The sequence below is a fragment of the Myotis davidii genome, unplaced genomic scaffold (assembly GCF_000327345.1).
Source record: "Myotis davidii unplaced genomic scaffold, ASM32734v1 scaffold392, whole genome shotgun sequence".
In the NCBI taxonomy this organism is placed as follows: domain Eukaryota; kingdom Metazoa; phylum Chordata; class Mammalia; order Chiroptera; family Vespertilionidae; genus Myotis; species Myotis davidii.
In genome coordinates this window covers 1,986,269-2,012,087 of record NW_006284244.1, presented here as the reverse complement: position 1 = coordinate 2,012,087, position 25,819 = coordinate 1,986,269, and the positions used below count along the sequence as shown (strand labels likewise).

Here is a 25,819-nt window from a genome sequence, read left to right as displayed (position 1 = left end):
TAGCTGTTTTCATATATTCTGATCCTTTGGATTTTGAATAGAATCCAAGAATTAATGTTAAAAACAATTTTAAAAACTGAGAAAATTTTAATGCAGGTCTTTGAAAAACACTGTCTACATAATGTCTCCACTCATTCTGATGTTTGAACTGATGTTGATGTGCTTGTCTTTCTTAAACCCTTGATCTTCTTGCACCAAAGTGTTTTAAGTAGTGGGCTGTTGAAATAAGATAGCATTGAGTTATGATAACATCAACAGCTATTTTACTGCAATTCAAATCCTAAAGTTTGAATATCCATTTACAAAGGCATTTTTCTTGATTTGAGTTTAAATATAAAAAATAGCTAGATTACCTATACATTTCAAAGCACATTGTTCCCAAAGCAATAAATTATTTAAATGTCAGGAAGACCTACCAGATCAGGAAACAAACAGTATTCTAAATCTAATTCCTCCATCATATTGGGTTAATCTTTCCCATTGCTGACTGTATGGTACAAATAACCAGAAGACAGGAGTGAACACGGGCTTTTCCCTGTTGAAGCTTCTTCCATGAGGTGGAAAGTCGGTAGAGTCAGTGTGAAGGCATCCCTCCTTCAGGGATGTTAATATTTACACATGTGCCTATTTACAAAAGCTACATTGTCTGCTTTTCTCATTCTTCATAAACTTTTAATTTTTTACCCAACTCTTTCAGTTGCTGTGAAAATTTATGTTTCTGTGATAAATGGCACGGGCTTTTGAAGAGCAGGCTTTTCCTTTCCAGCACAGCAGAGTATTAATAGCTCTATTTTAATTGGATAGAAGTTTTATTTTCATCTTTTTATTTTGAGAAAACCAATCTGTGCTAGTTGTGGAAACAATTATCCAACATACAGCTTAAAAAATCTATTAGAACAATCTCCTGGGAAAGTGAAAAGCCAGGCAGGATTAGCTTTCCGAGAGCGAGGACAGTTGTTTAAACTAGAATGTCGAGCAATCCAGCAAATCTGTGAGGTTTATTTTTAGCATAAATTCAGCTATTTTCTTTTCTCCTACAACTGAGTGAGAACATTAAAATGATTTATGCTGTCCTAAATCACTGCACAGCCTCATGTTAGAAAGACAAGAATTATTAGACTCTGTGCATAAGGGAATAGAAAAAAGCTGTGAAATTCTAATTTTCAGCTCATTTTTCTTGGAGTATTTTTCAAATACTTTTCTTTCTTTAATATTTTATGTGGTCCAGTAGTAAAAAATAAGATAGATAATATCAAAGAAAAGTAAAATCAATTCTGCCTTTGGAGAAATATCCTTAAAGGCTTTATTATCTCTTTAAATTCTTTATTGTAAAATAATTGTAAATGTAGCAATAATAATGAAACACCTGCTTCAGTTCTAAGATCATTGAAACATAAAGGGCAAGATAATACAAGAGGCTTCACTTCAAAATATTCTGAATATTTCTCCCTATGTAAATTTTGGAAGGTGAGTTAATCTCCGGGGATTTGGTTTCTTTATAAAAGTGACTGAATTTGCCCTAGCCAGTTTGGCTCAGTGGATAGAGCATCAGCCTGTGGACTGAAGGGTCCCAGGTTTGATTCCGACCAAGGGCACATGCCTGGATTGTGGGCTCCATCCCCAGTAGGGGGCGTGCAGGAGGCAGCCTATCAGTGATTCTCTCTCATTGATATTCTATCTCTCTATCCCTCTCCCTTCCTCTCTAAAATCAATAAAATATATATTTTTTAAAAAGTGACTGAATTTAATGTGATTATAAATGTATTCAGTGATAAAAGAAGATATAACATCCAAACATTTAAAAATAATAAAACACAATCTATTATGGAAATAATTGTTTCATTAATAGATAAATAACATGGTTTAGAAGACATAAGTAATTAGAACCTTAAATAAATCTGTTAGCTTCTGTGAGCTTCAGTTTTGTTTTGTTTTCTTTTGTCATCAAAAATGAAGAGTTGGATTAAATCAAATGTTCTTTACCAGGGTTATGATTTGTGACCCCTGCGGAACAAAGCGACCCTGATAAGTATGAAAGCTTTCCAATGCATGTACATTTGTTGGGAAGAGTATGAATAGCTTTCTTTTTAAATTTCCATAGGGATACAAGGCAAAGATCCCAGTGTCCTGATTGCTCTGACACCCCAAGGATGGTATGACTTTCAATTCCACTTGAGTTCTGATTTAAGAAGGAGACTTCTAAGACCCTGAATAGCCACAACAATCTTGAGAAAGAAGAACAGAGTAGGAGTGATCATAGTACCAGATATTAAGTTATACTACAAAGCCATTATAATCAAAATAGCCTGATACTGGCACAAGAACAGGCATATAGATTACTGGAACAGAACAGAAAACTAGAAATTGACTCAAGCCATTATGCTAAATTAATACTTGACAAAGGAAGGAAGAGCATACAATGGGGTAAAGACAGTCTGGTCTCTTCAATAAATGGCGTTGGGAAAATTGGACAGGTACATGCAAAAAATGAAACTAGACCACCAACTTACACCATACATATGAATAAACTCAAAGTGGATAAAAGACTTAAATATAAGTCATGAAACCATAAATATTCTAGAAGAAAATATAGGCAGCAAAATATCAAGCATCTCACGCAGCAGAATTTTCGCTGAGGGCAAGAGAAACAAAGGAAAAAATAAACAAATGGGACAACACAAACTAAAAAGCTTTTGCACTGCAAAAAAAACCAAAACAAAACAAAACAAAAAACCAGCATCAAAATGAAAAGGGAATCCCTTGTATGAGAGAACATATTTGTCAATGAATGATACATCTGATAAGGGGTTAATTTTCAAAATACATAAAATATTACAACTCAACAAAAGGAAGACAAACAATCTAATTAAAAAATGGGCAGAGGATCTAAAGAGTCATTTCTCTAAAGAGGACATACAAACGGCCAAGAGGAGCATGAACAAATGCTCAACATCACTGATCATCAGAAAGATGCAAATTAAAACAACAATGAGGTACTACCTTATACCTGCCAGAATGACTAACATCAATAACATAACAAACAACAAGTACTGGCAAGAAATGTGGAGAAAAAGGAACCATAGTACACTGTTAGAGGGAACGCAGACTAATGCAGGCACTATGGAAAACAGCGTGGAGTTTCCTCAAAGGAAGTATGCATCCCTGTGTTCATAGCAGCATTATTTACAACAGCTAAGCTCTGGAAACAGCCCAAGTGCCCATCAGTAGATGAATGGATAAATAAAAACAAAACTGAGGTACACTTACACAATGGAATACTATGCAACTATAAAAAAGAAGGACATCTTACCTTTTGAGACAGCAAGAAGGGACCTGGAGAGTATTATGCTTAGCAAAATAAGCCAGTCAGAAAAGACAAGTGTCACATGATCTCACTTATAATGAGAATACATTTAACACAATAAACTGACGAACAAAATAGATCCAGATACATAGAAGCATGAAACAGACTGAGGAATCTCACAGGGCAGGGGGTGGGGAAGGCAGGAAGAGATTAACTAAATCACTTCTATGCATATATGTATTGCCCAAGAACACATAGTGAAGGCCTGGGGCAGGAAGGGAACCAGATAGTGGGGAGCATGAGGGAGAAAGCATAGCATGAACATCTGTAGTACTCCCAACAATAAAAATATTTTTAAAAAGGAGACTTCTTTTTTGTTGAACTTACAGTACAAGTGATTACATATTATAAAATCTAAATTGCCCTTTGTCCATCAGAAATGTTTCCATATAAAACAAATAGAATAATGAGCCTTTCATCACCAGGATATTCTGTAAATCAATTGTCGTGAAGTTCCTGAAACATGTCTGTTGTCTAAAAAGACAACCCAAGTTGATTACAAATTCCATTTACATGAAGACATAATGTCCATAAAAAGAAAAATGCTGTTTTTATATGCAATAGGATTTGTTTTGAAGAACAGATGGAAAGTAACCCAGAAGCAGGTGGGTTGTGTATACATTTGTTATGTAAAAAGAGGCAAAAGCTCTGGCTTAATGAGAAAGTCATTTTCAGTTAAGAGCGTGGGAAGACATTTTCCATGGAAACAAAGGCATAATGATGAAATACTAAAGCTGTCAAGATAAAAGTTGCTTCAACAACCCTGCTGAGTTTTGTCTTGGTGCCTGAAGAAGGGAAGAGTGCAGAGATAAAGCAGATACAAAATAAAGGAGCACCTAAGCAGGGTATTGACAGAATGTTGACATCTGGTGAAACATGCTTCTGGCTTAGCCAATTTTATTCTTTTAAATTCCCCTTCTTGTGAATTGTCTCATGTGACAAGATGCAGACCTCAGGCATATAATAAATTCAACCACTGATTTTTAATTTCCAGAGTACAAGGATTTTAGTTTGAACATCCTGGGGCTACTCTATTGTGAGTTTCCTAGGAAATTGCTCCAGTCCCTTATACTCTTGAAGAGATTCATTACTTGGGCTGGTTTTGTTTTTTCCCTCGTCTGTTTCAATGTTTGTGACTTTGGAACTGTGTGCACGTTAAAGCTGAGGTTCTGTAGGAGAAAAAGAAGGAAAGGGAGGCAATTCCTTCCGGCTGGATCCAAATTAGTTGAATTATGAGTGGAGGAAAAGTGTGTTGATGTAAGTGGATCATATCAGACCACAAGGAACATAGTCTATTGACTATTGATATGCATGCATATAGCTTGATATAGATGTAGGTGCTTTCCAGAAAAGGGAGATTGAAAAGTTCTGTAAGGTGATGTGGGAAGAATATGCTAATGCTGGAAAGTACAGACGCTTAAAGCAATTGAGAGCTTTAAGACTTGTATTCATTTGCTTTCTCCCTGTGCTGAGTATTGGAAATTCAAAGATAGAGCGAAATCACTGCCCCAAGGAGCTAACTAGCTTTGTGATTAGGAAAGGTGAAAAAAAGACTGGATATAAAATACGAGACGGAAGATATTCAGAATGTGATGACTGAGAATAGAAGCATAGCTTACAAAAGAAGTCTGATGAGTGTGTTATATTCTTAAATAGAGAGAAGACTTCAGTAAACTGCCAATGGAAAGATCACAGGGACTCTATTCCTCAAGACTATTTAGGTAACTGCGGAAAGCAGTTTCACTTTGAAGTCAAGGGGCTGCCCTGGGTTTCAAGGCTTTTGATAGAACTTTGTTCTCCCAAGAATTTAAAGAAAAACAGTCTCGTAAGACAGGGTGAAAAGTACCAATGAAGAAGCGAGAAAATGAAATCAAGGAATCAATGATTGGAGCGAGAAGGAGAGCAAGCCCAGAAGAGATTATTTAACATATGTAAAGCTTCTATTTATTTAAATATATTTTTATTGATTTCAGAGAGAGGAAGGGAGAGGGGAAGAGAAGTAGAAACATCAATGATGAGAGGAAATCATTGATCGACTGCCTCCAGGCATGTGCCCTGACCAGGGATTGAACTGGCGATCTCCTGGTTCATAGACTGATGCTCAACTGCTGAGCCAAACCAGCCAGGCAACATATGCAAAGCTTTTAAGCAAAGTGAGGAACCAGGGGCGGTGTGTCTGTCATTTATCTCTTGTATATGAATTTATCTTGAGCATCCCTCCCTCTGAGGTAAAAATTGTCATGCACATAAACTCACTGTGTCATACCTCAGTGACCCTGTGAGAGAGGGCCACCTTCAAAGCAGAGAAAGGACAAAGACTACCAACATCTGGGCCCTAGTACCACAAGGGACAATATAACCTTGACATTTTAGCATTCAATAGACACCACAGTAATGAAATAGGCAAGAGAGGTACGGATATCTGATTTTCCAGGAGAAAGATATTCAAGAGCTATGTTGTAAGAACTCAGCCAGAGGAAATTTGTTTGAGAACTTGTTTGGGAACATGGATCGGAGATGACTGAGGCTCAAGTTTGTAAGGTCCAAATTCTAGGAAACAGAAAAATTAAACTGCAATGTGTTTTCTGCACAAGAGCGCAGGTTTTAAGGATATCACAAATGACCTTTAGGAAGACTTAAAACCTTGTTTCTCCCTCTGCCCTTCAACAATTCTTGAAAAACTCACACCTTTTAGAAGCAGCAGTCTTATTTATTCTTGGAGTTTCAGTGGAAAATAAATGGCATTAGTAGACAGGGTAAAGAAAGACACATAAGGCCTCTTGATCACCACACTGTGACATCAGTGATCTTGTAACAGTTAATTGATCTTGGTTAAATAAGTTTCTCTCCCAACCACTCCAAACCCATCCCTTCATCCTCCTATGAACTTATCCCCTAGGTACTTTACCAGATATGCAGATGGTCAGCATGTGGACAAGATTCTATGTGATCCAAAATGCAGAATTAGAAAGTGAAACCTACACAAACTATGTAAACAAAGTAGTTTAGAATTCAAGAAAATTGTCCAAAATTTATAATCCGGACTGTTAAGCTCAGGAGCTCAATTTATAAAACCAAAAAAGATTTTAAAAACCAAGACAAGTCCAAATACAGGAAGAAAAAAAGCTGGGGTTGTAATTTGCAAAATTCTAAGTAAGGAACAGGCCACAAAAACCTTTAAACACAATATCTGGTGGGAATGGAAACTGTCACCTGAGCATATGCCCTGACCAGGAATTGAACTGGCGGCATTTTGGTGCGCAGGGTAACGCTCAACCAACTGAACCATACTGGTCAGAGCTCAAGCTAAAATTTTTGCAAGGCCACTCTTCCTCAGACCCTACATTAAATACTAAACTTCTCAACTATTTTAGGGTAGTCAAACTTTCAAATATTCTGCCCAACTCCCCAGAATTGGTAAGCTGTGCTAAGTGCTCAGCTAAGTTTGAAGACTATAAATTCACAACAAACCATTATGTATAGAGCTGTGGACTTTTCGCTAATGTTCAGAGAATACAGATTCTGATATTTGACCATGGATTCTATGTATGTTATGATATGATGCACAAAATCAGCTAATTCATGAACAATAAAACAGAATGAAACCTAAACGCTAAAGAAATCAGTATCCAGAAACCAATGATCTGCAATTAAAATGAAGTCAAATTTACATGTCAATAACATCTGGTAAATTTTTAATTGGTTTATTTCTTTAGTAAGAAAGGTCATATGAAAATGACATTTGCCAGGATACTGAGTTTATTTAGATTACGTAAGGACTTCACATACTCTTTTGCATTTCCTTTATCTCTTCATTCTTTAATGGTGTAAAGTACCACAATGGGGGGAAACCCTTAAGTAATATTTTTTAACTTTCATTCAAGACAAAAATGTAAAAAACATACCAGATAAAGATCAAAAGCCTGGCACTTTCTAGCAATGTATAGGTATTTAGTTCAAAAAAACAACTATAACAAAAAACCAATAATGACTTGCCCAGTCCATACTGCAGATGAGAAATCTGGGACAGGATAAGCTTTTTCATTGTCCAGGACCAAAACAGAACCTAGGGTGATGGTTAATTTTATGTGTCAACTTGACTAGGCTAAGGGATAGCCAGATAGCTGATAAAGCATTGTTTCTTGGTGTGTCTATGGTGGTGTTTCCAGAAGAGATCAGTGTTTGAACAGTAGACTGAGTAAGGAAGATCACTCTCACTGATGTGGATGGATATCACCCAGTACACCGAGGGCTTACGGAGAAAAAAGGCAGAGGAAGAGCAAATTAGCTCTTTCTCCTTGAGCTGAGACATCTATGTTCCCTGTCTCTGAACATGGGTCACCTCATTTTCAGACTTTTAGACCTGCACCAAGGACTTTGCTGGTTCTCCACCTTACAGAAAGCAGATCTTGAGATTTGCTGACCTTCTTAATCATGGGAACCAATTCCTACAATAAATCTCCTATTGGTTCTATTTCTCTGGAGAATCCAGACTAATAAACCAGATTTATTACTGTTCCCGCTTCATATTAACAATTTACAACCAGAGACAAAGCAATATCTCAACATACTCACTGCCTGTCTATGCCATTTTAAACTTGTAAATGAACTTTATTCTATATGTAAGAAGTTCACAACAGTGATAGACCAAGGCAGCCTCTTTTTTGTGTGTTAGCAGTGGCTGTGGGTGCAGCTTTTATAGGCACGTTCTCCCAGTGGTCTCATCTTATATTGAGGGATCCAAGGAAACTGAAGTCCTCTAGGTTTCTTCTCACATTCACAAAAAATAAGATGAAAACAATGTAATTTTAAAATGAATGTAGGTGTGCTTGGTGGTAAGCAGAGTTTTGTCTCTGTGTATGTGTATGTATGTGGTTGTGTGTTTAACAACTCTACTTAATGTGAGAGCTGGACCGTCAGTGCAGCTGCCTTGTGCCATTTGCTTCGGCAGATAAAAAAAAAAAATCTCAGCTTAAGAGAAATGAACATCATTGTTTATAGTGAAACAGAACTTTTAAAGTTCTCAACAGCATTGTTTTTGTATGAGGCAATCAAATCATCATCAACAAAATGTCTCCAATGAGAAAACCAGATCAAAAAGGTCAAATAATTCCTCCTAAATCATGTAACTGAGAAGAGCATTGGATCAAAGATCAGAAAACTTGGCACTAAGTGTTTCCGTTTCTTCCACCCAGGAGTCTTGTGTTTTGGAAGCAACAACAGTTGACCTCAATGAATCATACCTACCAAAGGGCCTAAACCCTGGAAGAAGATAAGAACTAGTAAAATTTAAATAAATCATAGCCCAGAAAAATTTGGTGGAGTTCACTTTGGGGTTAAGAGTAAAGATTCTGAAGAGGTCATACTCCTAAAATTAAGTTCCTATTCAGCATTGCTGCCAATAAGAATCATTCCAAAAAGTCCAGTCAAGTGATTCTAGTTGGGAATAGAGATACCCAAATATGTGAAGTGTGCCAATTGGTTTAAGTAAATTAATAGTGCATGTCTGAAGTAAATTAAAGTTCAGGTGCATCAGAAGATGATCTCTTTTAGAACTATGCTTCCTACTATACTCTCAAGGCCTAATGTAATTCCTGGAAAAATAATTTTCAATAAATGTTATGCTGGAGTTTGCCATGCCTGGAACTGCATTTCTAGGGGAGATATTCCCTATTTTCCATATCACATCATTCTGACATCAAGATTTAGAGGGAAGATGAGTCAATTTTAAGATCCTCTTGCATGTTTAGATCCATATTCAACTAGCCTGATGTATGAGTTACCTAAGTCTGTAATAATGCCACAAAACAAACAACCAGTAAACCTTAGAAGTCTGCCATAATAGACATTTATTTTTTCTCTTGTGTCTATAGGTTGTTTGGGTGGTTCTAGAATCTAAACTAGATTCAACAAAGTTTATTCATTTAACTATTGTTAATTTCAGGTCAACTAGGTAGCTTTTCTGATCTCAGATGGATATTCTTATATATTGAGGGTATATCTAACCAGGGCTCATCTTCCAACAGGTTAGTCTGAGGATATTTTTTTGTCAGGGACAGAAGAGAGAGAGAGAGAGAGAGAGAGAGAGAGAGAGAGAGAGAGAGAGAGAAATATTTTCCCCGCATGTGAACTCAGAAGCAGGAGACATGGAATTGCAACTTCAGTGATAAATACTTGGTAGAGCATGGCTCTCCTGCCCTTGGGCACACATATAAAGGTAATGGGAAAAAAAGAATACTTAAAGTTGTGTCAAAAGGACTAGATTTAAAAAAATATATAACTGTATCAAAGGAAAATCTTGGTTCTGAACTAAAACGGACAACTTACTTGTGACAACTCTCACAGATAATAGTATTAAGGATAGAAAGTGAGAGAGAGAGAGAGAGAAAGAGAGAGAGAGAGAGAGAGAGAGAGAGAGAGAGAAAGTGGAGGTGGGGAGATGAGGTTCAGCCTCAAAATTGGCACACTGTCACTTCTTCCATATTCAAATGGCCAAAGCAAGTTATAAACTTAAGCCAGATTAAGGAGTGTAGAAATAGATTCCAGTTCATGATTGTAAAGGTTGTAAAATTACATTGCAACGATTATGAATACAGAAGGAAATGGGAATGGGGTAGGGAACTGGGGCCATTTTGCAATCAACATACCCCACCTGAGATCTGAAGTCCAACATTTTTGATGCATGTTCCTTCTGAGAATGAGTCGCAGCTGTGAAGCTGGATCTCAGTGCAATTTCCCAGTAGACTTAGTGATATGCTCTTTAATTTCCTCTCCATCTGCCATGATGCCCATCATGTTCTCTCATCCTTGGCCTTTCTCCCCAGCCATGTTCATAGAAAGATGTTCCCTGTATACAAGGGCAAAGTTAACACACCTAACAATAGGAAGTTACAGGCACTGTCCTAACAGAATAGATGCCCAAGAGTCAAAACAGGAGCTGATGGTGGACAGCCAGCACTGATTTAAAGGTAAACATTAGTCCTCCATTTCCCAGGAGAGAAACTTCTCAGAACTCTCTTTTCTAGACACAAGCAATCCATGCCTCTGAAATATCTGTTGCATAGTTTTTGTTGTTGTTACTGTTTTTCATGTCATGGATATATTCTAGGTAGCTCACGATAATGTGAAATTTAGTACAATATTTTCTATGTGTGTTATGTATACTTTTCCCAAAGAAAATAGCTATAATTTCCACCAGATCCTTAAAAATAAGTCCATCACTCAGGAAAGTTAAGAACCACTACTTATTTAGGTTAAACTCATAAATCAATACACTGAAATAGTGGAGAAGAGCATAGACTTCACTCTCCAAGAGAATTCTCTAAAGATTACATAATTGATGTGGCCTACGGGCATTTTACAGGCCAAAGGAACCAGTCTCTCATCATGGAAATGTGTAGGACTGAATCATATACTTCTAGAGAGCTGTTTTCCAGAAGTGTCACTGTGAGCGGGAGATCCATCAGCTTTAGAAATATCCCCAGCCTGATACACAATGACTTAAAGTTAATAGGAATTTGATTATATACAGATAAAAGTCCATCCACTCCCTGAGAGCTTTACTCGTCATTGAGATTTACTTTATCAACTGGTCCCTGGGTAGTTTGTATTGGGGAAGGGTGTCCTAAGTGGGGCACTGAGGACCATCACAGAGAGAGGACCCAGGAAGTACTTGCATCTACTAGTCAGGTAACCACGGTCATTTCTGTTCCCTATGGAGAACCTCAACCGTGATTAAGATCATACTCACCCAAGTCAAGTGCAACCACAGTCATCCTTGCCTTTTATGAATCATATCATGAGAAAAGGAAGGCTAGTTTCATAAAGAACTTCATCTTCTTATAGTCAAGGGCAGAAACTTTCTTCCGGAAACCTGGAATGGATAAGCCTATATGGGTTGAGATCAAGTCATACACACTGCTGTCTGGTCCTGCTTTTGAAATATGGACAAAATATGTACTAAGGGGAAAAGCATTTTGGTTGATGAAAAGCATTAGGAGGATAGAGGTACCTTGAAAATCAGTCTTAGAACTTACACAGTTATAATTAAGTAGCTTTTACACACTGTCACTTGTCACCAATTTGTGTCTAATTTATTTTTTCTCTCAAGACTTGGAAAGAAATAACTGTTAGATTATTCTTAAGCATGTATCAGAAAACTCATTCCAAAGGCAATCGCTGGCTCTACTGTTTTTGGACTTCAACCCTAGCAGGCAGATCTTCTCTCTTTTTCATCCTACCAAAAAGTGTCAGAAAGCCATGCTCATTTCTATTTCTCAAGGAGAGTCACATCAATGTTTGGCTCCTATCCACCATCAACATGCACAGTCACTGTCCTTGTTATTAATCACTTTGAGTAATCTTATTGTTCTCCTCCTTCCAAGGAAAAGGTGTTTTCCTTCCATCAAATATTTTTAAATAGTATCACATTTATTTAAATATTAGCAAAGCTCTAGGTCAGATAAAATATTTCTTCAATTTTTTAAAAGGGATAAATTAATTTTTTCATATCACAGAGAAACAAAAATCAAAAAACAATAACAAAACATAAAAACCTAAATAAATGGACCAGAGTGCAATTTTGACAGTAAACTGAGTCTTCACTGATATTGTATTAAGACAGCTAACATTTTTCAACAAGCCCTTTCAAACAAACCTCTTGTATTCATCTGTTAGAGGACAAAAAAGCTAGAGAGACTGTTGTGAAAATGCTTGGACCCAGAAAGGAAGGACAAAATTATAAGCACAGAAATGCCTGAATACGAAAAACAGTGGATAAAATTTGGTTTTCAAACAATAGCTTTTGAATTCTCAGACAAAAGCAGAAGAAAGTAAATCAAAACTATAGGTAAGATGTTTTCATTAGCATTACTAAAATCAAGACATATTTATTTATTTACTAGTGGCCCGGTGCATGAAATTCATGCGGGGGGGGTGGGGACGACTTTCCCTCAGCCCAGCCTGCATCCTCTCCAATCGGGGACCCCTTGGGAGATGTCCGACTGCCGGCAATCAGACATCCCTCTCACAATCTGGGAAGGCTGGCTCCTAACCACACACCTGCCTGCCTTCCTGATTGCCCCTAACCCCTCTGCCTGCCCGCCTGATTGCCCCTAACTGTCCTCCCCTGCTGGCCTGATCTCGCCCCCAACTGCCCTCCTCTGCCCACCACTTTGGTTCTGATTGGTCAGTTTCTATACCATTCATCATCAAAAGCTCCGCTTCGTAGGCAGCCATTAGCTCTTCACACTTCACCCAGATTTAGTTCTGATTGGTTGGTTTCTATGCCAGTCAGCATCTGTGGGCCTATCAGCGAGGCCTGATCAGAAAAGTAGGGTTGATCAGGAACCCCAGTGGAGGCCTGGAGAGAAATGGAGGTGCAGCTGCTGGCCCAGCCCTGAGAGAGAGAGAGAGAGAGAGGCAAGTGCTGATCAACAGTTGTCACACAGGCTACGGATCAGACCCTGCTTCTCTCTTCAGACATCTCTCCAGGCCTGATTCGCAGCCCCCTCAGCAGTCAGTGCTGGGACACCACACCTGCAGCCTCAGCTGACTGCAGGGCTGACTTCCGGTTGGTCGATCTGATCGTGATGGACCCAGGGTTTTTATATATTAGGATTTATTTATTTATTTATTTATTTATTTATTTATTTTTGTTAATCTTTACTGGAGGATATTTTTCTCATTGATTTTTGAGAGAGTTGAAGAGGTGGAGCAAGGGGAGAGAGAGAAAGATGGGGGAGGGAGGGAGAGAGAGAGATTGGTTGCCTCCCTCACATGCCCAGACTTGGGGCAGAGGATCCAACCTGCAACCCAGGTACATGACCTTGACCAGGAATCTAACCTAAGACCCTTCAGTGTAGGGGCCAATGCTCTAACCACTGTTCTAACACTGGCCAGGGCAAGCCATAAGCTGCAGCTTTTCCCTAGGGTCTGCCTGAATCCAGAGGATTTTTTTTCTGCACGTTTTTCCTGGGAAGGGCATATTGCCTGTAGGCCAGCATTTGCATCTATCAACATTTGCATTTTGGATCTATCAACAACAGCTTGTCTCTTCTACACTTCCGCCCTTGAACATGTTCTTCAGACCCTAGCATCTTTTTTAAACTCAGTGTCTTAATTTGTAGCTCAGATGTAGAAGCAGAATTTACCCTTGAGAAAACAGTCAGAACCATCTCTTAATTTAGGTCATGAGTCAGAGCCCAGCAGAGCCATCCGTGATTCTACAGTATATAATTCAGTTTTTGGCATCAGACCAGCAAGACAAATTCATATTTATAATGAGAAATAATAATTATTCTAAAATCCCACAAAAACACAAAAGAAAAAGACTTAAAAAACTAAAGCAAATCCTTATTATGTTTATAGAAATTGATAGATTCAATTTCAACATTGTGCACAATTATTTTAATATTTATCCAAATATTTTCAATAATTAAAACAGATTTTTTAATGTTGCCTAACACTTGCTGGTACCAACAGCGCACTAATCTCCATTGAGGGCCAAAGAAATCAAGAATAATGATCTCCTACTGATAATCCACAGGAAGATTTGTGATTTTCACTGTAATACATGGTTGGAAGTAAATTGCAGATTCACCATCACTGAATAAACAGCTTGAAATTATAGCTGAAAAGGAAGATGGAATTAAGGTGAATTCATGGATGAATATATAGCACTTAATATAGTCCACAGAAACTTCTGCATAAATACAGAGTGGGGTCTGTGACAAAGAACTGGAGACATTTTATTCTATGTTTAAAATAAATTACTCTAATGAAGAAGCTCTCCAGAAAACCCCAAATGTGATTGCAAGCTTTAGTCATCAATGTTTAGGCTTAAATTGACAGTTCCATCTATTGTTTAGAGCCCTGTTAAGTGGGCTGTTCTCTAAAGAGAGACATAGACAATTTGGAAAATTCCCAAATGGGGAAGGATGGAAAGAAATAGGGATGCTTAATCTAATCTACATGAGTGGATTTAATTTGAAGGTAAAGAACCACTGCCCTCAAATGTCTGAAGGGCAGTCACTAGGAGAGTTATTATTTTCTATGGCTTCAGCAAGCAAGACAAAGACCCAAGGTGGAAACATAGCCAGGTTCTTTTTGACTTAAAATACAAAAAATAAAAAAATAAAAATTCTAATGTTAGTCTTGTTGCAAGTGACCAAATTGCCCCCAAAATATTGTCTTAGGTTTCTGGTACTGACAGAGGACCTATGGTAAGAAAGGCTACTTATAACCAATAGGGAATTGCTTCTAAATAATAAGCTAAAGGAAAAAGATGATAGCCATTCACAAACGTAACTTGAAATGAAAGTTTGTAAGAGAATAAGTCCTCAATCATAATACCAGTACCCTATGATAGATGTCTTAAGTATCTATTGAAAGTTCTCTTTGGTTCCATGTTTGTTTGTCTTAAATGTATTTTGATGGTCTTGTTAAAAATAATTCTGAAACCACAAAATGAAGCTTCTGATCATTCTTTTCTTTGCTGTGGTTATGTTTCTCCATTAGAGTGGTTACATTTAATTTAATAACCATGATCTGCCTTTTGTCTTGTATAATGACTTTGAAACTGAGGAATCCCAAATCACTGGATTTTTATCTGATTAGGCTTCTGAGATGTCTACAAGTTAACTTTCTTAAATCCCCATGAGACTGGGTCACTGAGTTGAGTTTCTAGGGAGAGAAATTAAGGTGTCCTTTCCTCACCTCTAAAAGGCTAATTGGTATCAACACAATGCCCCCAAAATGTCCTTTTATGGGGGAAGTTAAATGTACTTCTAATCCATGCAATTTTGGATTATCTAAAAGCTTACTATGGGTATTTATTTCGTGAGGTTAAAATAATAACAATTGTTTATTTGATCAGTGTCAAAATTGCCAACATGGATCTATAGGTACATTTGTGAAAGAAGCAGGATTATAAACCTCATCAGTTGAAAATATATCTCAAATTGCTGTAAGACATTTATCCCCAAGAATATAAGAGCTTTCCAGAAAGTGGTCGTTTCCTGCAATTATCTTATTCAGTTCCCTAGGATTGAATAATATTTATGTTCTTCTACCCATTATTGGGACTGCCAGAATGCATTTATTTTCACAGGATTATGTCCTCCTTGCATCATTCTTACCACATATTCTTAAGTAGTTACAAATCTCTCCCCTTTTTCCTCACATTATTTCTTTTATCTCTTTTTCTCCTTACCTGTCTTTCCTTCATCCATCATTGCCCTCAGGAGCAATTAAGACAATTTCTTTGGCTTTTCTTCAGGCAATCTGAGTAGAAAAACAAGAGAATTAGACCCACATATCTCTAGAAAGTAAGTGACATTCAAAGGTCCTGGACAAAATGTTGAGATACATATATAAAATCCTTTGTATAATCTGAAGTGATCATATGTTTAAACAGTAAGCTAACTGTTCCAACAATTCACACACGCACATTTTATAACGAAAACGGCAATGAAAATTAGTCAGGGTATATACTATTTCTGGAAAAACAGGTTTTGCCTTCACCGGGCTAGAAAGTGCTGTTTATTTTTCCATCAGTGAAAGGAAAAGCGTGGAGGCAGCTTTCAGCTCGCAGCAAGCTCCAGTTGCAGACTCTACCGCACTGCTGGTTGCGCTGCTGGGACCACTCGGTTACAAGCGTTGGGAGCATGGACCAGGGACCAGAGCCTTCTCCAGTCAACCTGAGTACTGAAACATCTGTGAACAGTGCAGTTCAGAAATGAAGCCTCTGATAAAGGAGTGGAACTGCTCTCAGAAAATACGTATTTCTTATTTCTGCCATCTGAAATACGAAATTTTCCTGGCGACAAGTTAGAGAAAACTTCCTTTAGTTAAAAAAGAAAAGAAAGAGAGAACTAACAAATTAGCCTTTCAAGGCAAGTGGTGCTTACTCAAATGCTAGGAGGAGAATAAAAGCTTATAATTTTGGTACCAGCTCTCACAGGAGAGACTAAACACAGACAATTACAAATGATAAATATATACACAGAATCCATTCCTTTGTTTAAAGATAAGCACATTCAAAGCAATGGGAAAGCTAGTAAGAAAGAGTCTGTCCAGAAAGGCTTCCAGAAGAATGTCAACAGTGTCAAAAGAAGGGCTACTTACAAATCAAATTTAGAACTTGAAGTTATCTTAAACCTATTTAGTTCACATTTCTATTTTTTTAGATATGGAACTAAAGACATGTTGTACATGAAACAAGGACTCTAGATTCTCACAGGGAAAAATCACAGTGAAATTTGGATCTCTGGAGACTTAGAGTTCTTGCCATCCAATAAATGCTCTATTCTGTAAGCCCTTATAGAGAGAGGGCTTAACACAAGGATGGAGGTTCTGACTTCAGTGGGACATGTTGAGATGAATCTATGCCAAACATCTCCTATCACAGGAGAGATAGCAGAAGAAGGACTTTCTAACACAGATTGTGAAGGTGTTGTGGCAGAATGCACGGGAGAATGATCAGCCAGCACTCTGAGGGAGGAAAGTTTAACCTTTATTTCTCAGATCTGCTAGTCCAGGGGAATTCTGGACCCAAAGCCTGAACTGAACTTGTGGGGAGGCTGTGACCTATATATCTCCTCCTGTGGTGGGCCCTGAGGGTCCCCAAAGCCCCACCCAAGTCAGCTGTAGCGGGGCCTTGGGGGCATGCTCCGCAGCTCCGCCCAAGTCAGCTGTGGTGGGGAAGTAAGACTACAGTTTTACCAGATACTGAACTAGGTTTCAAGCCCACCCCACCCCCCACCCCCCACCCCATTTTCCTTTTTAAAGGATGTGGGTCATAAAGGAAGAACAATATACATCCTATTACATTAAATAAAGAATTTTAGAACTGACAAATACTGAACTATATACATTTATAAATATGACCCATGATCTAATAATTTTGTTGTTGATAATGTTAAGATATAAAAAGTTAGTTTTCTATGGTTCTATGAAGACTACTTTGATGGCAAGTTATTGGGCCATACTGTTTCTTTTATCTTTCAAAACTTATTTGTTTGGCACTATCTGGTTAGGCTCAGTGGATAGAACATCAGCCTGCAGACTGAAGGGTACTGGGTTTGATTCCTGGTCAATGGCACATACCTCAGTTGCAGGCTTGATCCTGGCCCAGATTCAGGAGGCAACCTATCAATGTGTCTCTCTCACATCAATGTTCCTCCCTCTATCTATTTTTCCCCCTCCCTTCCACTCTAAAACTCAGGGGAAAAATATCTCGGGTGAGGATTAACAGCAACAACAACAAAAATAAATTAAATAATTTATCAGTTTGTGTGAGAGTAGGAAGGACAGTTTGACCATTTTCTCCAGTGAATCTTAAATTGTAGGTCAAATTGGCAACAGGTGCATACATGTGGAGAGACTTCCATAAATTTTTCAATTTAATAAAAATTACTTGAAAAGTATAGAAAACTTCTCACTTTTTTATTTTTAGTAAAATAACATTTTTTATGATCTAAAAGTAATATATACTTTGCTAATTTCCTATCACAAATTGCTACAATTTTCTGACGGTGAGAAGTTGGAACTAAGTCTTCTGGGGCTTAAAGTCCAGGTGGCAGTGCTAGCACCTTCTGCAGGATCCTGAGAAGAATGTGTTCCTTGCCTCTTCCAGCTCCTTCAGGTTGCTGCATTCTTTGGCTCTTGGCCCCTCCCTTCCTCCAATGTCTGTTTTGGTCTTCACGTCACCTTCTCCCTTTATTGACTCTCCTTCCTCCCTCTTATAAGGACTGACATGATTACAGACCCGCCCGGATAATCCAGGATAATCTCAATTTAGATTATCCAAGATCACATGTGCAGAGACCTTTGGTCATATAAAGTCACATTCACAGGCTCTGGGGATTCGGTGTTACAATTAAATCTACAAATATAGAAAGTTATATTGTAATTCTGGAATGTCTGATCAATATTATTTAAAATAAAATTAGGAGAAAATAAGAGGCTGAAAAATAAACTAAAATTGTTTTATTCTTTAATATCTCATTCTTTCTCAAGTCTATGCGTGAATGCTTTGTATTATGCCTCTATACGGGCATCCTTTTCAATCTACCATTCAATAATGGATGCCACTTTTCCCAGAGACTATACTTTAGGGACACACTTTTATTTAATATAGCAACAAAGACGAACAATTTTCCCAGAGACTATACTTTTCCCAGAGACTATACTTTAGGGACACACTTTTATTTAATATAGCAACAAAGACGAACAATTCCATAGAAAATTCTGATTCTTGTAATGAAGTTTAAATTCTTTGCATTTTAAATTGGGTTCTAGATTTGTAATGAGAATCAGCCAAGTATTTTCCCGGGATAAGTATGTCAAAGCCAGTTTCTAGCCTCAGATTATATGCTTTTAATTCAGAATGTTAAAAGGTACATTTGTGAGAACATTTCATGCAATATTTGATTTTATTTCAAGGTAATGAGAAGTGAAATCTGAAGCCACATTCTGAAACCTTCTAGCCTTTCCAGTTATTCCCAATGACGCCAACCTTGAATGTTTTGAAAAAAGTAAGTGCTCCTAATGCCAACACTAAGGAAATGTTTGCACAGTTCTTTGGTGCATGTCATTCTGAGTGCTGCTTTTATTTAATCTTCATAAAGCATTAGATTAAAAAAATTAGTTTTAGAGAGCATGGCATTTCTAAATATTCAGTAAAACTATAAATCACCTCGTTTCCAGTCATAATACCTATCTCAGTTTACTTCCCTTAATTCTAAATCTGGAACTGATGATTCATGGAAATAAATTCTTAAAGAAGTAAGTTCATATCAACAAGGAATTAAATGATAGACATACTGGTAGGGTCTCAAACTTGGATACTCTTGTCCTTATATTTACCACACAAAGGATTGACAAGTAAAAGGAATACATCATCTTTATTATTTCTATAATAATACTATTTAATGATATTGCTTTGATTTATTTAGTGTTGACTTCTTAGTTCTGCTGTTGGGTGGCCAGTTCATGGTGGAAAAAGAAAGTAATTATACTAACATATTTGAATAGTACCATTGGCCTTTTAAAATTTGCCTTTGCCTAAGACAAGGTGCATATAAAAGCTGATTAGAGCTTTTTCTAAAGAATGCCAATAAGATGGAGAGATAGAAGAAAACAGTGATAATGGGGATTGTTTCTAAGTGAATTAATCAGTTTTATGAGGGCAGGGGCAGACTGAAATATGGTGTCAGTGAAAAGGAGGTATATTCAAGATGACAGCATCCTTTCTTGCTTGGGTGACAAGATGGATGGTAAATCCATCTAGATACTAAAGAAAAAAAATACAGGTTTTGGGGAAAAACAATGATATGTTTTACTAGAAGTGCCAAAAAAAATACAGATTGACAATGATATATTCTAAGACAGAGATGAAAAAATAAATTCTGGAATCATAAGAATATGTTTGAGCCCTAGCCAATTTGGCTCAGGGTAGGCTGGATCCCTGACCCTAGTTAGGGTGTGTGTGGGAGGCAATCAATTGATATCTCTTTCACATAGATGTTTCTCTATCTCTGTCTCTCCCCGTCCCTTCCACTCTCTTTAAAAATCAATGGAAAAATATCCTCCGGTGAGGATTAACAACAACAACAACAAAAGTATGTTTGATAGGTGAAATCCTGTAGTAAGACCAGATTCAGCCTGTCCTACCTGTGTGATGTGAGTATTCTGTTAGTTGTGGTGCAACTCAGCTAGTGTCTGCATCTCTCAGATAGATCTCCCATGGATCTATCTTCATTCTGTGAATTCTTGGCAGGAGGTATGTTCAGGAGCCTCTTATGTAACCATCTTGGTCCACAATCTGCTAAGCTTAGTTCTTAAAACATTTTTACTTCAATATATACTCATTCCCATGTTTATCTAGTCTCATAGTTTTAAATACCATCTTTGTGATGATTACTGTCCAATGTATATTTTCCACCTGGATCTCTTCCCTAAAATCCATACATATTTATCTATTTTTCTACTCTACCTTTCTTCTAGGATGTTTAATGGGCAAATTCACAAAGAGAATGCTAGATAGAGAATGCAAGGGGACGTAAGGAATCAGCCTTTAGCTTTAATACTGGAATTTTCTATCAGAAAATCATGCAAATAATATATCTGATGTTTTTGCCCACCTCCTCAGAATTAGACACTTTACATGAATCCCCAAACAATTTCCTAAATTAAGTTAAATTGATCCTGTGCTATTATTGAGCACCAAGGCTCAGAATGCTTAAACAACTGTCAATCATACAGTCAATGACGGTAGAGCTGGAACTGAACCCAAGTGGTCAGAACCTGCTTCACCAAATTGTCTCAGGGAGTTCATTTCCTAATAACCTCCGGTCATATACTCATCAAGATCCTGATGATGAAGAGAAGCAAAGGTTTCCAGATGAAGTTAAAACAGCTGTAATAAAGTTTTCTTTTAAAGGCTCTTAACATATGTCGAATGCTTTGTTGTTGTTGTTGTTGTTATTATTCATATGCCAAATAAAATACTTGGCCCATTAATTTTGAAATTTATCTTTGGCACATGGTATTTTCAGTGTTCTTTAAAATTTACTATTTATAGATCTCTTCCTTAAATTAAAAGTCACTTTCCTTGGATATTTACTGTTAGTCTTAATTCATCCTTCAAATTTAAGTCTTGCTTTAAGCAAACAAATAACAAAAAGTCCTTAATGGAATCTTTAATTATGCTTTCCCAACTACCTATAAAAGAAAGAGAGGAAGTTGTGGACTTCTTTTCTCTAATTTCCACAAACACAATCAACATATCCCTGATTCCTCGTTGAAGAATAAGTAACACCTTTAAAAAGTAACATGATTGAATATGGCAGAATTTTTGACCTGGAAACCTTTCCCCAAAATTAATTTTGATTTTATTATTTTACTTAAAAATGTGAGCAAATGTGTCCACCTCCATCACTACTCAAATTTAAGCTGCCATCAGTTCTCACCTGTCACGTTCCAGCAAGCCAGGAAAACAGACTCCATGTGAGGCCTTTCACATGTTGTCTATGGTAACTTTTGTAATGGAAGACTGGAGAAGCCGGATGAGGTACAGCGAGGTGACCCCAAGATCAGCAGCATCAGGAAGCATCTACTACCCCTGAAGGGCCAATGACAGGACGTCATGTTCTCAAAGCTCAAAGCCAAGGTTGTCTGGCAGGAGCTGACACCATCTTGGAATCTACATGTCAGGAACTCAGACCTCAGCAGGAGATTTCTGACAGGAGATAGTGCTACGGATGGATGAGTGACAGGTGACTCATGGTAGGCAGAGTAATGACCCCTACAGATGTCCACTTCCTAATCCCCAGATCCTGTGCATGTGTTACCTGACATAGCGGAAGGTACTCTGCTGGTGGATTTAATTAAGGATTGTGAGATGGGGAGATTATCCTCAATTTTCTGGATGGGCCCAATGTAATCACAAAGGTCCTAATAAGAGAGGCAGTGAATTAGTCAGAGAAGAAGACGTAAGGACAGAGGCAAGGGTCCAAGTGAGAGGGAGATAATTGAAAATGCTGTGCTTCTAGCTGCAATGATGAGGAAAAGAACACAATCCAGGGAATGCAGGAGGTTTCTAGAAGCTGGAAAAGGTGAAGAAACAAATTCTCCTTTCGACTCTCCGGAAGGAAAACAGCCTTGCTGACACCTTGATTTCAGCTCAGGGAGACCTTTTCAGACTTTTCACCACCAAAAATGTAAGACAATGAAGTTATCTTACTTTAAGTAACTAAATTTGTGCTAACTTGTTACAGCAACAATAGGAAACTAATACAGGATGGAATACCCAGATTCATCCCATCACCTGCTTTCTAATCTTCCACCAGTACCTCCACATGGAAGGCTCTATCAAAGAGCCACAGGAGCAGTAGTTCTCCGCTAGAACGGAAGAGGTGGTGGGGGTAGGGGTGGGTAACAGAGATCTTCCTTTGTCCATTCCTGAGCTCTGCAACCCATTGAATATCCTTTGGCAAGTATGGAGTATAGAGTATATAGAGTATGGAGTTTATTTGGTCCTGGATCCTCCTGTGTTGTTATTCTACACTCCTCTATTTTTTTTTTCTATTTCTATTAGCAGCAAATGCCCCCAAATATATATCTTTGTCCAAGACCTCTCCTCTAAATCCAAACCACTATAACTGTTAGAAATCATCACTTGAACGTTTTCAGGTTATCTTAAAACCGACATGTTAAAAACAAACCACCTGAAATCTACTCATGTGTTTGGCCTATAAGAGTTTATGCATAGGGATACAATTAAGGCAAGTCTGGAGGTCTATTACTGTCTCACATCTTCCTTCCTTCTCTCCAATCCTGTTCCTTGTTCAGTATTCCTTCTCCAGTAAATGGATCTGTGAAAGGTCCAAACCTGAGAGTCATTCTTGCCCAGTTCCTCACTGTCCTCATCTCTCACCCCTAATCTGCACATTAGGCAGAGTGAACTTTCCAGAATGCAAATGTGTCAGGTCATGAGCTCTTCAGTGATCACCCAATGCTCTCTGTATAAAGAGCCATACTCCTGAAGTGGCTCTCAGACGGTGCATGGACTGGCCCTACCTGATACTCAGCCTCCATTTCAAGCCACACTCTCTGTCATGCTCTGCACACGAACCAGGCTGGCCTTTCTCTTCCAACAAACCAAGTCATTTCCGCAGATACATTGTTTAGATATGCCTGTCGAGTCAGCGCAGGCTGCTGTCGGAAAATATCATAGACAATAGAAATTCATTTTTTCTCAGTTCTGGAGGCTAATGAGATCAAGGTCATGGTATCAGCATGGTTAGTTTCTGGTGAGAACCTTTTTCATGACTTGTGAGCAGCTTCCATCCTGCCATGTGCTCATATAACCTCTGAGTGCATGCAGGTAAAGAAGTAAAAAGGAGTTCTTTTGTGTCTCTTTTTATAAGGGTACTAAATACATCATGAAGGCCCCATCCTCATGATCTCATATAAACCCAATTATCTCCCCAAACCTCCATCTTTAATACCATCTCTTTGGGGAGATAGGGGTTCAGCATATGAATTTGGGGGAGACACAATTCAGTCCATAATAATGTCTGCCTTGAACACACTATATACCCCTTTCTTATAGCTAAACCCTAAGGAGCTTTTTGTAGACAGCCTTCTATGATTCCTCGCTAAGAATACATTTAGTCCTCTTAAGACAAATTTATCATGTTCCTTTCATAACATATACTACAAATGAAATTTTAGTTTTATTTATGTGGTCACCTGAATGATGTCCCCCATCTCCCATACTCTGTTGTCACCTCTTTAAAAGGAGAGGGGATAACTTTCTATTCATCCCTATATTTCTACATTGTTCAAACCAGTGTCTGAGATATAATACATATACAATAAGTATATGCCAAATGAAATAATGAATGGGGAAATTAGTTCCCGACAGACTAATAGTTGCCAGAGGGGAGGAGAGTTGGGGGACTAGATTTAAAAAAAAAAAGTCAAAAGATTGAGAAGTACAAATGGGGAGTTACAGAATCATCCATGGGGATATAAAGTACAGCATAGTGACTACGGGCAATAATATTGTAATAACTATGCAAGGCGCCAACTGGGTACTGGACATATCAGAGGGAACACTTTGCAAAATATATGATCATCTAACCACTATGTTGTGCACCTGAAATTAATATAAAATAATATTGACTGTAAACTATAAGTGAAAGAGAAAAGAAAATTATTTTCCAAATTTCGCTTCACCACTTCCTAGCTACATAACCTTGGACAGTTTACTTAACTTTTTTGAGCCCCAGTCTTATCATCTTTATCACAAGAATCGCAACAGCCACCTGGTGCAGCGCATCTAAAACATCTGGCTCAGTATGCGGCTGTCAGATATGGGACGTGATATTTTATCAGATATATTAAATGCCCTCATAAATGCTCAAAAAAGAGCAAATTTCTCTCCTTGATCACACTTTAGTCAGCTCCTCTGAGCCCTCTGCTTAACTGACCCTGACTTAGGCTCCTATCTCCACAGTCTGTGTAGAGTCCAATTTCCCTAAGAATCCTACTGTCAGGTGAGCCAGAAGACTTCACCCTGATATCTGGCCACCCTCAGTATCAGAACAAATTTCTCACCTCCAACCTCAGATTCCTGACCACCCAGGTCTGTTTTCACTAAGAAGCCCCCTCATCTTGATGTTTCCTCTTAGTAATTTCCCAGTCATTGATCCCACCCTGCTCCTTGACTGTAAATTCTCTTTGCATAACTCGGAATTTAAGCCTGATCTCTCTCCCATGTTTCAGCAGACTGTCTTGAATAAACTCTTCCTTAGTGTCTTTATTAAATATCCTGGAAAACTGGTCTTTAACACAAATGTTCAAAACAAGATACTGTTTATTGTATTTACTGTTACTCAGGCCCAAGTGAGAACTTCATATCAGTGAGGAGATCTGTTTAAGAGAAAAGAGCTGAGAGAGTGTAGAATCTAATAAAAATTAAGATGTAATGACTTTAGTAAGATTCAGAGCCAAAGATAAGAAGATGATCCTTGCTGTTTATACAAAGGGAATGAATTATTTGGAGACAAAATTGTCATATATGAAAATATAGTAGTACTAGACTGTAATTCCCATAATTTTGCAGCTGCTCTGAGCTCAACTCAATGCCCTTTAGGCCCTAGGAGAAAAATAATTCTGAAATGCCTATCATGAGAGCAGTGGCTACTGTTATTTCCCCACATCAGTGGGACAATTATCAGAGGATCGGAATAAAAGAGATCAAAGCTATTTCAAGCCACTTGTATCTGCACTTGGACACTGATACAGGAGGTTGAGTAGAGATTGTAAAACAATCCTACTCAGCTTCTAAGGAGCAATTATTTTTTAAAAGGAGGGAAATAGCTTAGTCAAAAAAATGAACTATAAAATATATGGCTATCATCTCAACAAAGATCAAAAAAAGGTAGCCAGATATAATTATGTTTTTTTAAAAGAAAGCATAGAGGACTTTATTCTGAGTAAAACCTCAAAAAGTTAGTTTCATGGTCACTAAAATTTTAATTATATATCACATACATCTCAGATTAATAATATTCAATGTACATCAATCAAGAAACTAATATTCAGTGCTCAAAAATACACAAGTCAGATATAACCTCTATAATAGAAGTAATTTTTTATTCATCTGTGCTCTGAATTAATATCTAACTCTCCAGGGAGTGTCTTCTCTGTTTCCTTTTTGCATATTTAGAATTTGTTTGTAATTACTGCTTTATTTGTCTCTCTCCCCAACTAGGCTGTGAGCTCTTTGCATATAAGAACCTGGTCTTGCCCTGACTGGTATTGCTCAGTGGTCAGAGTGTCACCCCAGGCACCGAAGGGGCAAAGGGTCACAGGTTCGATTTTCGGTCAAGGGCAGGTACATGGGTTGCAGTTTAGATACTCTGTCCAGGAGGCAACCAATCG

General features: G+C 37.8%; 1 long non-coding RNA gene across 1 annotated transcript in view; it reads right to left on the bottom strand.

The window, feature by feature from the left end:
- Window positions 1–4,393: 4,393 nt before the first annotated feature.
- The window catches only part of LOC107184257, a 90,135-nt gene continuing 68,709 nt past the window's right edge, over window positions 4,394–25,819 (bottom strand). Inside the window, exons 2-3 of the long non-coding RNA XR_001515085.1 lie at window positions 15,576–15,646; window positions 4,394–4,533 (exon numbers count right to left, since the gene is read on the bottom strand). This is a non-coding gene — a long non-coding RNA (uncharacterized LOC107184257). The remainder of the gene's footprint in view (window positions 4,534–15,575; window positions 15,647–25,819) is intronic.